General features: G+C 54.4%; 1 long non-coding RNA gene across 7 annotated transcripts in view; it reads right to left on the bottom strand.

The window, feature by feature from the left end:
- Nucleotides 1–10,968: 10,968 nt before the first annotated feature.
- Nucleotides 10,969–15,142, bottom strand: part of LOC109445926 (uncharacterized) — a 107,537-nt gene continuing 103,363 nt past the window's right edge. For all 7 annotated transcript variants that reach the window (XR_012495971.1, XR_012495976.1, XR_012495975.1 and 4 more), the window contains one exon: nucleotides 10,969–14,971. This is a non-coding gene — a long non-coding RNA (uncharacterized LOC109445926). The remainder of the gene's footprint in view (nucleotides 14,972–15,142) is intronic.

The following is a 15,142-nucleotide window of genomic DNA, read 5'->3' as shown; positions in this document are numbered from 1 at the left end:
AGAGCTGTCACCAGGCCCAAAGGCACAACCGGGGAAGGAGGGTGAATGGAGAGTCTCAGGCAACGAATAGAGGGGGATCAGACACCTTGGGCAGGCAGCTGAGCCACCGGCAGCAGTAGGGACCCTCACTGGGCTCAGGTCCCCCCACTCGTTGAATGGGCATAGCATCCCTCCCCTCCGGAGCAGTTGAGAATTCAGTGAGCTCCTGGGGAACAGCGCAGGGTAACAAAAGGGGCCACCCCAGGCCTCGCTCCCCCGGTGTCCCCCACCCCCACCTCCGGCGCAGTTCCCCGCCCTGAGCTCGGCCGCCCGCCGAGGTCGATGCGTGCAGGGCGCGGCGGCGGCGCGGGCCCAGGCGCCCTGTTCAGCGGAAAGGAATGTCTTGCTGGGCGGGGGAGGCCGCGGCCTCCGAAGCCGTGTAAACCCCGCCGCCCTCCCCGGGCCTCATTTACTGCGGCTCTAAAGCCGAGCTCTCGTTCCGCCAGCCCGGACGCTCGCCGGGTGCGCCGCCTGACTCACTCCTCGCCCCCCACCGCCGCCTCCCGACCCCTCCCCGCCACCATCAGACGCTCTCCAACGTTTGCCCAAAGTTGGGGACAGTCTCCAAAAAGGGTACGCGTGACCCTGCTCGCGGGAGTCCCTCAAATCCCGTCCCCACGCCGCCGCGGAGCGCCCTCCCCTCCCCGCGCCGCTCGCCCGCTCCCTCCCCTCCCCCCCTCCATAACTCAAAAGCTTGTCAAGCTGGTTCCAGACTCCTGGCGCCGGGCTCCGCTCCAGGAAAGAAAAAAAGGAAAAAGAAAAAGGGAAAAAGCCGGCGCGAGGGAGCGAGAGGGCTAGAGAAAGGCCCGCGGAGCGAAACTGCGCCACTTGCGCACACAGCACAGCGGTCCCCGTCCCCCACCGCCGCTCCCCCTAACCCTAATGGGGAACTCCCGCACCCTGGGGGGCAGAGGGCGCGCGCACAACACAGATCCATTATTTATGGTCGAATCAATTATTCAGCTGCCCAGGAAGAGTCGGGGGGCGGTTAAGGCCGGGAGGGGAAGCGGCTGCGGAGACCACCCCGCCCGAGGTCGCGGCTCTCCCGCGGGGCCTCGAGCCTTGGGAGTCGGGAGGCGTCGCCACTCCAGGGGTCCTGTTGTGAGAAAGCTGCCTCGGGGTGGGCTCCGGGAAGAGCGCGAGGGAACCTGCGGAAGCGGGAAAAATGGCTCAGAAACCTCTCAATTAGATAGAGGAGGGGGTGGGGGGCAGGTGGCTGGGTTGGAAAGCTAGCTAGGGTGGAGGTGGCGGCGTGGGAAGAGCCTGGACTGTGAATTCTTTCCTTCATTCATTCCCATCTTACTGCGAGCCCACTACGTGCCACTGTGCCCACAGCAGATGGGCCATAGTAGGAGAGGGTTAAGAGCAGGAATTTGAAGTTAGAGCTGGGTCCAAATCCTGTTTGTATTGCATTCTCCCCTGCTGTGTGCCTGTTGGCCACGGACTTGCCCTCCCTGAGCCTCCACTTCCTCCTCTGTAGGATGGAAAGGAGCAGAGTGAGGACTTTAAGAAGGCAAATGTGATGATTCAGTGAAATGGGGCACTTGGGCAGGGCCTGGCACAAAGTGGGGGATGGGAGGTGGGTCTTCTCCTCACATTGAGGGGAGCTTACCCAGGCCCCCAGTATCCTTCCCTCTCTCCCCCACCCGCCTTCAACTGTGGGTCCTGCATAACCTTCATCTTCCCCTGGTTTCAGACATTTGAAGGTCATTATCAAAGCCAAGTCAACTCCATGGCCTCTGCCCAGGGCCCTCACCTCTGGCTGGTTTCTCACCAGCCTGGTCCTTCAAAGGCTAGTGCATATGTGGCTGCAAGAGGGATCTGCCTGAGGCTGTATCTAATCCTCTTGCTCCTCTTCTCCCAGCCTCTTCCCTACCCCATGTCCTCCATTCTCCTTCCAGCCTGCTTCTCCTTGCTTCCCAACTGGGCTAGAGGGGTTTGGAGCCCTGAGGTCATGGAGACAGGGATTGTCAGAACAAGAGTGGGGCTCAGCTCTCAGGAGGTCCTGGCCCTCCCCAGACAAACGTCGCCACTGCCCAGAGTGCCAGCAGGTTTTTCCAAGGCTCAGAAGCTAAGAAAGCTTTTGTTTCTAGACACAGGCTTGACAAGGGATTCACTGTCTTCTCACCAAATCTTGCGACAGCTGTATTAGGTGGGCCTGGACAAATCCAGGTTTTTTTTTGGGGGGGGGGACTGAAGCTTTTACAGTCTTGGGGACACTCTAAGAAAATAATGCAAAGTTATGAATACACAGTTAAGCCCAGAGCCTTGCCAAGAGTCCCTGGGGCTAAAGCTTCATTAGCTTCTTGGTAAATCACCTCTGTAGGTGGGTGACACAATTGTCATCCCTTTGCAGAGGTGGAAACAAAGCTTAGGAAAGGGAAGTTGCTGGCCCAAGGTTGCACAGCTAGAAAGGACAGAGCTGGGTGTGAAGCCCGGGTCTATTTTACAGGCAGTGCCTTGAACTGCCTCAGTGCACATACAGCCTGACTGCCTCATCTCTGTGCCACATAGCACCTGTCTCCACCGCGGGTCCGGCCCATGCAAGGTCAGGGAGAGCAGCCTTTGCCTCCAGACCAGCCTCTGCCCCTCCCTCCCAAGGCCTTCATGTGCAAGGCTCCGGCTTAGGAGACTGTTTTGTGACAACAACTACACAGTACAGGAGGACGGTCTATTCTGACTTTTTCATTCCCACAGCCGTACCTGCTCATTCCAGAACTCAAATTCCTCAGCTCCCCCTCTTAGGTGGTGAGCTCCCTGGGGGCAGGGGCGGTTCTCTTTTCTCTGGCATAGCATTCTGGTTCTCAGCATAGTACAGGCACAGAACAGTCAGCGCATTTAGCAGTAACATTTATTCTCAGCTTGGGTGGGGGCAGGGTGGTGGTGGTGGTCAGGGGCAGTAGAGAGCTTGTCAAACTGCACATTCCTGGGCCTCTCCAGGTCCCCGGAATCAGGCTGTCTGAGCGGAGGACCTGGGTCTCTGCCTCTTATAACTCCTCAGATGCGTCTCAAGCTCAGTGAAGTTTGAGATTCACTGACCCAGGAGCCAGAAAGGGCCAGAACTGTACCTAGACCAAGCCCCTCTCACAAAGGGGTTGCACGTCCCCTAATTCTGGCTGATATTACCAGTGTACCAAGCTCATCTTCCAGCTGAGAGTTAATGATTTCTAACACTTATTTATTTTTTAAATTTTATTGGGGAATATTGGGGGACAGTGTGTTTCTCCAGGGCCCATCAGCTCCAAGTCATTGGCCTTCAATCTAGTTGTGGAGGGCACACCTCAGCTCCAAGTCCAGTTGCCAATCTTTAGTTGCAGGGGGCGCAGCCCACCATCCCATGCAGAAATTGAACCGGCAACCTTGTTGTTGAGAGCTCGTGCTCTAACCAACTGAGCCATCAGGCCGCCCCTCTGGAAGCTCAGTGGCAGTTTATTGTCTTCAATCTAGTTGTGGAGGGCGCAGCTCACTGGCCCATGTGGGAATCGAACCAGCAACCCTGTTGTTCAGAGCTCGCGCTCTAACCAACTGAGCCATCTGGCCGCCCCCATTTCTAACACTTATGAAAGACCTACTGTCTGCCTGGGACTGGATCTCAAGGCTTCAGATAGTTGACTTCGTTGAACACTCACAGAAAACCTAAGAAGTAGAGACAATTATTGACCTCATTTTACAGATGGAGAAACTGAGGCCTGGGGAGGCAAAGTGACTTGCAGAGGGACATGGCACTGGGAATGAGGAGGCTAGAATAGGAATGCGGTCTGCAGGACTACTGACCTCAGGAGAGTAACTTGCAAAGGTATTGTGAGCACATCCAGAGATGAAAGCTCATACACCAGCCTGTGGAGGAATCAAACACGCTATAGTCACTACAGGGACCGCCAGCTAAGAAGTGCAACAAAACTAGGCAACAGACCCCAAAGTAATCTAATCAACTAGGCGTCTTCTCCCTGGTCTCTTTGGAGTCAGGTCCAAATGATGTGTTCGGTAAAAGGATTTGATGTATTTGCTTCAGGCGAATCTTTGCCTTTTCTCTGCCCCTGCAGTTCTGGCACAAAAGGAAAGGGGCCAGGGCAGCAAGAGGAGAGAACCAGGGCTGGGGGGGCACACGGCGCTGCAGGCCAGTGTGGTTCCCTGGGCCTAACTGCAGGGCTGTAGCACTATGCTTTTCCTGAGTCAGTGCTCTCTGCAAACGCATTCGAGGAGGGTGACAAAGGCATGGGGGAAATTTCAGATGGGGACTGCTCCTGGTGCCCGAGGGGCTAGCTGAAACAGAGGGTGTGGACTTGTTCTGGGAGGGCTCAGAAGGCAGAACCAGGGGAGGCCACCGAGGGAGGTCGGTTTGGCCTCACATGATAAACTATCCAATAGGGTGGACTTGTAGTTAATGAGTATCCCACATGGCGAGGTATTCAAGGATAGGCAATCTGGTGTGTGTGTGTGTGTGTGTGTGTGTGTGTGTGTGTGTGTGTGTATCTGTGTACGTACACAGCCATGACTAAGGAAAAGGACTGGCTGAGGCAACTTAGATCTTTTTCAATGTTGAGACTTTGGGAATTTCCATTTCTAACTTAACTGGTCAGCCCAAGTGGAACTGATAGGAAAATTAACAGAGAGGGAAAGTGGCAGGTAAAGGTGCCTAGACCAGACCCTGGAGAGGTACCCAGGGGCACCGAACCAAGACCCCAGCCCTTGGCCTTCCAACAGAACTGCCATTTTTTTGACATTCAAATGTATTCCTTTCGCAGTCATCTGTAAATGTCCATATCCCTTCATTATAATTAATAATATTACTGATAACTGACAATCAATAGCCATAATACCCATAGCATGAATTGAGCACTTACTGAGATAGGCTCTGTTCTAAGCACTTTATATGTGTAAATATATGTAAATGACACGAGAGTCCTGTGAACAATGTTCTTATTTTTAGTATCACTCCCGCCTTACAGATGAGGACACCAAGGCTCAGAGAGCGGATGCACAAAGCCCTGGACGCAGAGCCAGGCTCAGGAAGGGAGCTGGGAAATGCTGGCAGAGGCTTGAGGAGAAGCATGCTGCCCTCCGTCACGGGGCTGCTTCTGCCCTCAATAACCCGGGACTGTGGGCACTCCCAGCCCCAGAGGCATGGGATAGCAGAACCCAGAGTGGGAATGGGGAGAGGGGACCATCTTCTCCAGCCCCCTAATTTTACCCCAGGGAAACAGGTATCAGCAAGAGAGGAAAAGATGTCTCAAGGTCATCAGCAAGTCCAATGGCCGCTGAGTCTCCTGACTCCTTCACTTGGGCTTCTCCCACTGCACCCCTACATCCCGCTCCTCTTTAAAAATAATATTTTAGAAAGTATTATTAGTAGCATATTACTATGAAAACATGATTAAAAGAATGAGAAGACCTGTCACATGTCTAGTGGTTACTGTGTGCCAAGTGATGTGTGCAGAAGTTGTTTTCTCACCTGTAAAATGGGGTTGATAACAAATGCCCCCCTCGCCCGCTGACCTCACAGGGAGGGGTCAAGGTTAAGGTGATAGTGATAATAGCTATAAAGCCGCACTTTATAAGTTAGAAGACATTGTCAGTGTGATCGTCTTTGAATGTTGGGCATAGAAACTAGAAGTAAGTGCTGTGGCTCCAGCAGGGAAAGCAAGAGGCATGTAGAGTCCAGAAGCATTCAGTTCCTCCAGGGTTACATCGTCCTTAGAAAGCACCAGGCTACTGTTCATTTATTCATCCATCTGCCTGAAAATGATACACTGAGGATCTGCTGTGTGCAGCCCAGCAGCTCTGAGCACAGGCTTTGGATGAACTACTCTGGGGCCTGAATTCAAGTCTGGGCTTCACTACCTTCCAGGTAACCATGGACTTCCCTCTTGGAACCTCAGTGTCTCGTTAGGATGTAGCCCAGCTACTCTAGCAGAACCCAAGGAACAGGTTAGAGGAGAGGGATTGATTTCCTTCATATTTCAGTCTAGGGGACTCTGGGTTGGGAGTCAGTCCAGGGGCAGGGTTCCTTGCATCTTTCCCATCCTTTGGAGGATTGCCTATATCCACAAGGTTGAAGATGGCCACCACCTCCCCCTGCCCACTCTTTCCTGTGTGCTCTGGGGGGACCAAGGAGGTCAAAACTTCTCCTTCCTTTGCAAGCTGGATGGTGGGTAGATCACCTCTCTTGTGTCCCATTGGCTACAACCAATCACATAACCACACCTAGCTGCAAGGGACTCTGGGAGGTGTAGTATTTAGCTTGGCAGTGGTATGCCTTATTAAAACTCAGGAGTGAGTATTCTGTTATTAAAGGGGAGATGGCAGAATGCATGTTGGGCACTAGCCAGCAGCCTCTGCCATGAAGGATTCAGGGAGATAATTTGAGGAGGCACTCCACACAGGGCCAGGTACGCAGCTGGTGCTCAGGAAGTATGCACTGTTATCATTAGTATCACAGGTAAGTCCTGTGATAAGGTAAGGAAAAAACAGAAAAGAGGCCTTGCATTTGGGGCTTGGGACCCACCAGGAGAGAAAGGTGACATTGGGGGCCTTGCAGCCTGGCCCCACGGCTGCCTCCACAGAGCATGGCAACCTCTGCCGTCCCAGGGCAGGAGGCTGGGATCCACGTTGCAGCACTCAGGCTCTCAAACGCTGGTCAGAAGACTCGGTGAGGTCTTTGATTCTCCTAATGCAGCACCAGCTGATTTGAGCTCAGCAGTGTTGCCTCCCTAAATATTTCCTCTGGACCCGAAGCCCTTCCCAGCCCAAGGAGACCTGGTGGGTGTCATGACCTCCAGCGCGCACCATGTTCCTGTGGGTCCAGCTCACCCCCAGCCACTGAGCTGGAGGATCTCTTCTCCTGCAGATGTTGGATTCAGGGTCAGGAGCTGAGAATCCCAGATCAGACAGACCCTGGCTCTGCCTCTTGGCATCCGTGTGAGCTGATCTCTCCAATTATAATAGGGACGAGAAGGGCATTTGTATCTCCATTTGATTGTAAAGATTTATAAAATAATCCATGCGAGGTGCTTGTGGAGAGAAAGGACTCGATGAACGGTGCCTGCTCAGATCAGGATTATGACTATTATTTTCTTTCATTAGTTCCGCAGTCCTTGACTGGCTGCCACCTATCCACACGTCCCTGCCGGCGACGCCTTCCAGCCTGCAGTCTGCACACTAAGCCTTTTCTCAGGTCCCCAGACTGGGCAGGTCCCTTGCATATGCTAGCTTTGCACTCTAGCTTTCTCCTTCCCAGCACTTTCCATGATGAATTAATTATTTGGGTGGAATGCTGCCCTCCAGATGAGGAGTCCTGTGGCACAGGGACTGTGATTATCTCATTCATTGTGGTGGCCCTCGTGCCCGGAACAGGGCGTGGCACAGTGAAGATTCTAGTAATTGCTTGTGGAAAGAATGAATGGGTAAATGAATGGGTGGAAGGATGAGTGATAAGGCTTTTCGATGTCAGCCCAAGAATGTGTATTTAAGAGCAGAGTTTACAGATGCGGAGACTCTGATTTGAATCTCAACTCTGTCATTGACTTGCTGGCTGATCAGAGGCAAGACCCTTCTTCTTCTTGAGCCTCATTTTCCTCATCTGTAAAGTAAGGCTACCGACACAGAGTGGCGAGGAGTCACTGAGATGATGGGGAAATGATGCAGAAATATTGAGCATGGCTCAGTGAATGCCAGCTATAATACTAGTCACAGTTACTGTCAATTTCCTCCTTGAATCAGCAAGAAAGTTCTGCTCTGCTCTCTTACGTCAAAATCCCCTGGACTGACCCACCCTCTTGACTACTGGAAAGATCAGGAATGGCTGATAAAAGCTTGCATTCATTCATTCATTCATTCATGCACAGGGTGAATCAGCACACATTTCCTGAGTGCCCTCTGGACCTAGGGCTGGATGCTGGTGGTTGGGGGCAGAGAGGAGGGTCCTACACCAAGGAGAACACCATCGAGTTCATCCTCTGTGCAAAGGAAGTGGCGGAGACCCTCTCCCCACATCCTGTCATCCTCTCACCCCCCATGGCTGGTCCATCTGTGTCCTCTTCCTGTGCCTCTCTCATTCAGGCCTGGGTGGGAACTCTGCACCCCCACCCCACCTGCAGCCATTTCCTGCCCTTCTGTCGTCTGCTTCCTTTGATCCTTTTGTCAAGAGACTCTTGGAAGCCTCTGAACCGTTGGCAACCCTGGCAACCTCCTCAGAGGGGCTGGGCCTGGCCTGTTGACCTGGAAGGGGCTGGGCCAAAGTGGGTTTTTCTCTTGTGATGCTGCTCTGAGAGGCAGATGGCTTCTGGCCTCATTCATTCATTCACTCACAGGTTCCAGGCCTGTGCTGGGCCCACAAAGTGAACAAGACACCTGCAACCCCTGCCCTCATGGAGCTCTCAGGCCAAGAGTAGACTCATGGCAAGGGGATTGTCTGCAGAACTCCTACAGCAGGAGTGATCTGAGGACCCCAGCAAGAAACACCAAGTTAGGAGTCTGGCCTCTGGTGAGCGCCTTTACTTCTGAGCCTTGGACCATCAGGGGACTGGAGAGAGGGCTGATCCCTCATTCTCTAAGGTCTTCCAAACTCGAAAGCTGTCAGAGGCTGAGGGAGTAAGTGCCCAGGCCTTGCTAAAGTGGGCGTCCTGACACAGGAAGGGGTCCCTGTGTGGGGAGAGGAGCCCTTCACCTTGCACAAGTCTCCACGACTGGCTCAGGGCAGGAGTTTGGTTGATGTTGAGGGGTTGCCATGTTTCGAGCACTGACCATATGCCAGGTACGCTGGGTTGAGCTGTTTGTGCAGGGCACGACTGTTTCCTCCTCACTCTGACCTTAGGTGGTAGGTATAATTCTTCTCCCCATTTCACAGATGAGAACATGGAGGCACTGAGAGATGAAGTTTGCCCAGGTCCCTGCAGCTTGCAGATGGCAGAGCTGGGTTTTGAATGCTGTGTGCCTGACTTTAACCTTCACTCTTCTGTCCATTAGTGAATGATTGGGAGGGGGGCCTAGGCATCAGGACCCTGGGCTCGCCTCTGAAGTACAAAGCGGGGGAATCTGCCTTTTCCTTGTTCGTGCCTCAGTGCTCCCAGAAGCACTGAGTGGCTGGGTGGTTCACTTTCCTCCTGGGGAGGGTGGGAAGGAGGAAAGAGAGCAGAGGCTCACCTTCTAGGGGACTTCCTTCAGAGGACAGCAGTGCAGACTCTGAGAGCTGCCTCCTTTCTGCCACACCCACTCTTCTGGGGCCGCTGGGGACCTTTTCCTCCCCAAACGCAGAGACAGCTAATCTATCCATCCATTCATCTGTTCACTCATTGATTCAGGCCCAGTGTGGGCAACAGAATACACAGGTGAGCAAGAGACGCCACGTGTGTGTCCTCAGGGAGCTTCTTGAAGTGTAGCCGAAGACACATGGTGAACAGGTGAATGAGGTAGTTCAGGTTTAATAAGCTCTGTGAAGGCTGTGGTGATGAAGAGGCAGACAGAGGAGTGAATGAGGGGCGGGCTGGGGACCTCCCTGAGGAGGTGACATCTGAGCCGAGACCTGAAAGGTCGATAAGAAGAGCCCCTGGAAGGGCTTGGGAAAGGGGTTACCAAGTGCAAGGAAGGGCAAGTGCAAAGGCCTAGAGAAAGGGAAGAGATAAAAGGGGGGTGGGGGGGAGTGACCGGAGGTGACCTCAGCAGGGGCTGTAGGAGCAGTCAGGGTCTGGTGCCCTCCTGGGTGCAATGAGAAGCCGTGGGGTGGACACAGCCCAGTCACTCGTCACAGGCTCCCTGGGCTTCCCTGGGGCTGCACTGAGGAGGAGGCTGGCAGGGGTGGGGGTGGGGTGGGGTGGGGGTTGAGATGGTGAGGCTGGACTGGGAGGGGGTTGTGGGAGGCTCCGTTCCTTCCTCTGATTTTTTGGAATAGTTTAAGAAGGATTGATATTAATTCTTCTTTGAATGTTTGGTAGAATTCACCTGTGAAGTCATCCGGTCCTGGACTTTTGCTTGTTGGGAATTTTTGATTACTGCTTCAAAACCATTGCTAATAACTAGTCTACATACGTTTTCTATTTCTTCCTGGTTCCGTCTTGGCAAGTTTTATGCTTCTAGAAGTTTCAAGGACAGGGTGAGACGATTACTGGGTAATAGGGGTGAATCAGGCCCTGCTCAGGTCTCCTATCTGTGTGTGCAGGGGATGGTGGGAGCTCCTGAAATGACAGTCACAGCAAATGTAATCCCCCATCTACAGGGCTCCAGCACAGTCCCGAGAAAGATTTATCCATGGCCACAAACGGAGAGGGCACTGCCTATGGACAATAATAATAATAATGGTGACGACGCCCACGCTCTGTGCTGAAAGCCACACTTGCTCAAACTCATTCCATACCTTTATCTGCCCCATCTCACAGATGAGGAAACTGAGGCTCCATGGAGTGGAGTGACCCTCAGGAGGCTTCCACTGACTCTCAGCAGGGCCTGCAAGATGTCACATATTGGGGCCTGTTTGTGCCCCACTTGCTGCCTCTATGTGAGTCACAGACGCTTCCTGTGGATTCTGGGAGGTATTATGCTCCCACCAGCCTCAGGGCTTTTGCACATGCAGGGAACTCTCTTCCTCATGTTGTAATTTTTAGGGTATGTATTTGTTGCCCCAGAGTATTTACCTATGAGGATGAGGTTAAGGCTTATTTCTCCCTTGTTTCCCCAGGAAGTGGCCAGGCCGGGATGGAGCAGGGGCTCCCCTTCTCATGGGAAGGCATGAGTGAGTAAGTGGGCAACAACCTAAAGCAGGGCGCATGTTGCAGTCTGGCAAGGGGCGGGCAGGTCCCATGGTCCCGTTCTTCTGTCCTGGATGGGGCACCCATGTTTGCTCAGGATGGAGCTGACTGGTTAACATCATATCATTGAATCCTCATAACCATCCTGTGAGGTTGCTACAATCATTTTTATAAACGAGGCTTGGAGACGTGAGGTGACCCACCCAAGGTTACTCAGCCAGTGAGTGGCAGAGCAGGGATGGCTTTCAATTTATTGAGGTATAATGGACATACAATAACTGCACCCATTGAAATTATACAATTGGATGAGTTTTGCACAGGTATAAACTCATAAAACCACCCCTACCATCAAGAGAGTGAACATAGCCACTGTCCTCCAAAAGTTTTCTTATGCCCCCTTGTGGGACCTTTTGGCCCAAATGATCCCAGGCAACCACTGAGCTGCTTTCTGTCACTATAGGTTAGTCTGCACTTTCTAGAATGTTCTATCAATGGAATCACACGGTATGTATTCTTTGTCACCTGGCTCCTCTCACTTAGGCGCCATGACCTTGAGATTCCTCTGTGTTGTTGTATTAGTTCACTTCTTGTTGCTGAGTGGTGTTCCCTTGTAGGGATGTACTACAACCCCCTGGTGGACACGTGCATTGTTTCTGGTTTTGCCTGTTTCAAATAAAGCGGCTATAAACATTCACGTAAAAGTCTGTATGGACCTGGGTTTTCATTTCTCTGGCATAAATGCCTAGGAGGCGAATGGCCCAGTCCTCGGGTAAGTATGTTCCGCTTTTTCAAAAGCTCCCAAATGTTTTCCAAAGTGGTTGAACCACTTTACTTTCCCACCGGAAGTGGAGGAGGGTCCCACAGGAGGGTGGGGACTTGAATCCAGGCCTGCCCTCTCCAGAGCTTGTGCCAAGCCCCAGACATCCAGGCCCTCTCTCCCAGTCCACCTTGCTACCTGGGCTGCTGGCAGGAGAAGCCAACAGGCAGCAGGGTTGCACCCCTGAACCCCCAATCCCACCACCAGGAGCAGGCACCTCCCTTGCCCTGCTTGCATCAGTTGCCCACCCGCCCAAGTCTGGCTTCCTCTTTGAGCAGCGTGCTGCCTTCCCAAGGGGCTTAGTTGTTCTGGAGGGCAGGGCTGGCACACAGTAGGCACCGGGCCAATGCCAGCAGGCCGAGAGAATAGCCAGTGGGCCCTCTGTGGACGTTTGTCTCTGGCTGTGTTGAGGAGCCTGGAGTCTCCCAGGCCAGTGAGAAAGGCTTGGTGGGGGGCTGGGGAGGAGCTGAGGGTTTCACTGGGTTCCTTACCAAGCTGCTGAGAGAGGTGAGAGAGAGTGTGTGTGTCTCTGTGTGTGTCCCTTTGAGCTCAGAGAGAAGGAGAAAGAAAGAAGCCATCAGAATCCTGGCAGAGGCGGAGAGCGGGAGACAGAGACAGAGAACCAGAGAGAAAGAGAGAAGCAGCCCAGCTGAGGGGGGCGACCCTCCCCTTCCAGACCCCAGGGAGGTGGGCAGGAGGCAGGGAGGGGTGCAACAGGGGAGCAGGAATTCTTCATTAAAAATGAACCCCCGGAGCCGGGCCCGAGGCGGCCGAAGTGCTGGGCTGCCGCAGCTGCCCTCGCGCAGGAGCACTGAGGCCCGCGCTGGCTCCAGCCGCCCGCGGCCGACCTCACGCGTCCTTAAAGCCAGCCTGTCCCACTTCCCCCGCCGGTTGCTACAGCAACTGAGCTCTGAGTAATCAGCTGCACGGTGACCTTTCTTCCCCCGGAGAGAGGGAGGGAGGGCAGGCGGGAGGAGAAAGGATGGAGGGAGGGAGGAAGAGAGAGGATGGAGGGAGGGGGAGAGGAGAGACGATGGGGAGGAGGAGGAGAGGATGGAGAGGGGGAGAACAGAGGGAGAGAGATGAAGAGGAGGAGGGGGAGAGGATGGAAGAGAGAAAGAATGGAGAGAGGAGGAAAGATGGAGATGGAGGGAGGAGGAGGGGAGGGAGAAGGGGAGGGCCAGGAGGGAGACTGAGCGGCTGGTCAAAGCTGTAAAAACACTACAGCTGGGGTCTGGGGGCTTTGTGGGGGAGGAGCTGGCAGTCAGAAGGCGGAGAGTGGAGAGGCTGCTGACAACACTGCTGGTAGAGCGGGTTCCGTAATGTGGAGGGCACTGACCTGGCCAGATCCCTGCCCAGAAACCCCCTTTACTGCAATCACCCCTCCAGTGCCGCCCCTCCTAAGCCTTTGGGGATTATGAGAGAAGGATGAGTCCCCCTGTGCTCTGGGTTAACTCCCCCATTCCCCAGATGGGAAAAGTGAGGCCAGGAAGCTTGTTTACAGTTTCAGAACTCAGGCCCTTCACCTCTGTGACATCCCTTTCCTCTTCCCTCTCCCCAGCTGCCTCTGACTGGAAGCAAAGCAAGCCAGGGCCATGCGGGGTGGGGGTTGAGTCCTGGTCCACTGCCAGCTCCCTGCTGTCGGGACTCAGTTTCTTGGTGGTAAAGCAAAGATGCCTGAGACCGACGCATGCTGACCAGGAAGGCAGCCTTTGTGAGAGAGGGTCCATGGAGCGTCTCACCCCCAAGTGCTGATTTGAAATTCTCTCAACACAGGGGAGGATGTGAGAGATCCAGGTGCTGGAGGAGGTTGGGGAAGGGGGTAGGTGCAAATGGGAAACCAGGCCACAGAGGAAGTCCTGGGGAGTAGGGACACGAAGGAGGGAGGGCATGGAGCCTTCCTGGTACCTGGTATCCTGCCTACCCACCCACAGGCTCCTCCCCAGCCCGGCAGACCTGGGCCACCACTAGGCCCTGGGGACCAGTCGGCCTCCTGTTTACCAGGCAAGCCAGCCCCCAAGTCACGGCCTTGCCCACTGAGTGGGGGAAGGACAACAGATGGTGGAGGTGCCATTTTAACCAGAATCTGCAGTGGGTAGGAAAGGGGAGGGGGGAACCCAGGGCTGGAGGGGGCAGAGACCTAGCATTGTTGCCACCCCCAAGGTCCCTGGGTCCCTACTCCTTTCCACCTGGCACATCTCCCAAGCCCAGGTCACTCAGGTCTGACCCACCAACCGTCACTGGGCCGCCCAACCCTCTATGGAATCTGTGGGTGCGCCTCGGGTCAGCAAGGTGTTAGGGGTCCCCTGGGGGGAGCAGGGCAAGGAGGACAGTCTCTCAAGGCTCCGGTGCAAGGAGAGCCCTGTGACCCCCCCACCCCCAGCTCATAGCCAGGACTACTGCTGACCAGGAGGTGCCAGGTACCGAGAGGGAGTAGTGGCAGGAGGGGTGGGGCAGACTGAGGGCTCCAGAGCCAATTTCACCTCCACCTGCAGCTGGAGCGCTCAGGGCAGGTTGGGAGCCAGCTTGGGAGGGGTCTACATTTTTATCCTGTCTCCTCACCATCTTCAACTACAGAACCTCTCTGGACCTCCAGCAGTGAGGGGTGCTAGCCCCACCCACCTTGCTGGGAGGCAAAGCAGGTGGTGCTACCGAGGCGGAGGCAGGCGAGCTGCAAGGCATAGAGCTCACTCAGAGGCCCTGTCTTCTACAGAAGGAAACTGAAAATCAGAGAGGGGAGGTCCCTTGCCCAGAGGCACCTAGGTGGTGATGGGAAGTGCTGCCAGGCTCTGGGTTGTCCAGGACATGGTACACATGAAGCCACAAAGCGACCACACAGAGTTGGCATCAGAGCTGGCTGCCCCGGCTGGGAGCCGGCTTGGCCCCCAGTTCTTGACTCCCTGGAACGTCCTCATTCCAGAATCCTGTGTGCACCCAGACCTTCTTCACACAAGTGACACTCATTTTACAACAAGCCCTGTGGGTAGTCATTTGGGTCATGGAGGAGAAGATTGGCAAGGATGGCTGTGTCTCCCTGAGCCCAGCCCTGGGCCCACGAGGGGCCAAGCACCCACGTGTGCTTTCTCACAGAGCCTCCTGGGCACCCTGGGAGGTGGGTGCTGCTGTTATCCCTGTTTTCAGATGGGAAAGTGAGGCTCAAAGCGATGTGGTGTCTTGCCTCAGGTCCCACCACACTGAGTGCCAGAGCTGGGATCAAAATCCTCTTCTTGACGTCAGAGATGACCTTCTTACCCCAGCCTGTAACAGCCAGGCTTGACCAGATTCTGGGGCATGGGTCACCCATGCCGGACTTGGCTGTGAACAGAATTCCTTTGCCCCTATTAGAAAATGTTGACGGAAACTGCACAGAAGGTCCCTGTGGGCAGAGGAAAGAGGAAGCTTGTCACAGGATAGTCACATGGGCAGGGTGAGACTGGCCAGTAGGGTTGGAGAGGCCATGGTGCCAGAGGGCACTCACAGCCCAGGGATCTTTTCTGACAATTGCCCCCGTTAGACAGATACAGAAGCAGAAGTTCAAGAGATGACT

Source organism: Rhinolophus sinicus, linkage group LG04, assembly GCF_036562045.2.
Source record: "Rhinolophus sinicus isolate RSC01 linkage group LG04, ASM3656204v1, whole genome shotgun sequence".
Classification (NCBI taxonomy): Eukaryota; Metazoa; Chordata; class Mammalia; order Chiroptera; family Rhinolophidae; genus Rhinolophus; species Rhinolophus sinicus.
Note: the sequence above shows the minus strand (reverse complement) of the source record. Positions and strands in the feature narration are given on the sequence as shown.